The sequence below is a fragment of the Lutra lutra genome, chromosome 15 (assembly GCF_902655055.1).
Source record: "Lutra lutra chromosome 15, mLutLut1.2, whole genome shotgun sequence".
NCBI lineage: Eukaryota > Metazoa > Chordata > Mammalia > Carnivora > Mustelidae > Lutra > Lutra lutra.
The window spans coordinates 28,194,352-28,196,323 of NC_062292.1; the positions used below are offsets into that span (position 1 = coordinate 28,194,352).

The following is a 1,972-nucleotide window of genomic DNA, read 5'->3' on the forward strand; positions in this document are numbered from 1 at the left end:
GTGTGAAGAAAAAGGAACCAGCCTACTTCGTGAGTCCAGCGACAATGTTAGTTCATTGTTGCTGCCTTTGTGTCAACAAAGTGCCCATCAACTGTGGTTTGTCAGTATTCTCCCCCCATTCTACCACCACCACCTTCAAAGCCCCAGGCTCCTGGTCGGCTTTCCTTTATATCCCAGCATCTGTCAGTAGCTGAAATTGCATCCTATACCAATTAATTTGTTGTGTTCCATCTCCCTCACTCTAGGCAAACTCCCAGAGAAAGGGAAATTTGTCTTCAATATTCTGTCTTGAATTGTACCCATCATATGAAAAAGTACTCAAATATTTATCACTCAGGGTGCCTGAGCGGCTCAGTTGTTAAGTGTCTGCCTTCGGCTCAGGTCATGATCTCAGGGTCCTGGGATCGAGCCCGGGACGGCATGGGGCTCCCTGATCTACGGGAAGCCTGCTTCTCTCTCCCCTACTCCCACTGCTTCCCTTCCCTCTCTCGCTGTCTCTCTCTCTCTCTGTCAAATAAATGAATAATAAAATCTTTTAAAAAATAAATAAATAGGACTTCCTCTTTTCTGGCCAGAACCATGGAGGGTGCAAAAGAGAAGAAAATGAAGGTTCCTGCTGTGCCAGAAACCCTTAAAAAAAAGCGAAGGAATTTCGCAGCATTGAAGATTAAGCGTCGGAGGAAGAAGTTTGCTCAAAAGATGCTTCAAAAGGCAAGGAGGGGGCGCCTGGGTGGCTCAGTGGGTTAGGCCGCTGCCTACGGCTCGGGTCATGATCTCAGGATCCTGGGATCGAGTCCCGCATCGGGCTCTCTGCTCAGCGGGGAGCCTGCTTCCCTCTCTCTCTCTCTGCCTGCCTCTCCGTCTACTTGTGATTTCTCTCTGTCAAATAAATAAACAAAATCTAAAAAAAAAAAAAAAAAAAAAAAAAAAAAGGCAAGGAGGAAGCTTATCTATGAAAAAGCTAAGCATTACCACTAGGAATACAAGCAGGTGTACAGAACTGAGATTCGAATGGCGAGGATGCCAAGAAAAGCTGGCAACTTCTACGGTACCTGCAGAACCCAAATTGGAGTTTGTCATCAGGATCAGAGGTATCAAGGTGCAAGCCCAAAGGTTCAAGTTGCAGCTTCTTCGCCTTCACCAGATCTTCAATGGCACCTTTGTTAAGTTCAACAAGGCTTCAGTTAACATGCTAAGGATTGTGGAACCATATACAGCATGGGGGTACCCAAACCTGAAGTCGGGGAATGAATTGATCTACAAGTGGGGTTATGGCAAAATCCACAAGAAATGAATTGGCCTGACAGATAACACACTGATTGCCCGATCTTTTGGTAAATACCGAGTCATCTGCGTGGAGGATCTGGTTCATGAGATCTATACTGCTGGAAAACGTTTCAAAGAAGCAAACAACTTTCTAGGGCCTTTCAGATTATCTTCTCCACGAGGCGGGGAATGAAGAAAAAGACAACCCATTTTGTAGAAGGTGGAGATGCTGGCAACAAGGAAGACCAGATCAATAGGCTTATTGGAAGGATGAACTAAGGTATCTACCTTGATTATTTTTGTAATCTGGTCAGTTAATGAATGACTAATCTCAAATGGAAAAAAAAATAAATAATAAATAGTTCTCATTCAATGAATCAATTAATATTTTGTTTCTGCCTTTCGTCAGAAACGACCTCTGAATTAAAATAAGCAGGAATGGGGCACCTGGGTGGCTCAGTTGGTTGAGCAACTGCCTTCGGCTCAGGTCGTGATCCCGGAGGACCAGAATCAGGTCCTGCATCGGGGTCCCAGCTCCGCGGGGAGTCTGCTTCTCCCTCTGCCCCTCTCCTCTCTCATGCTTTCTCTCACTGTCTCTCTCTCAAATAAATAAATAAAATCTTTTTAAAAAAATAAAATAAAATAAAATAAGCAGGAAAAATTGGTTAAGAAGGAATTCAAGTGCAAAGGAGTGTAAGTTTGTATC

The 1,972-nt window shown here is 44.1% G+C and overlaps 1 pseudogene; it reads left to right on the forward strand.

Annotated features, from left to right (window-relative positions):
• The first annotated feature begins 553 nt into the window (after positions 1–553).
• On the forward strand, positions 554–1,579 carry LOC125086120 (60S ribosomal protein L7-like; annotated as a pseudogene).
• The last annotated feature ends 393 nt before the right edge of the window (positions 1,580–1,972 follow it).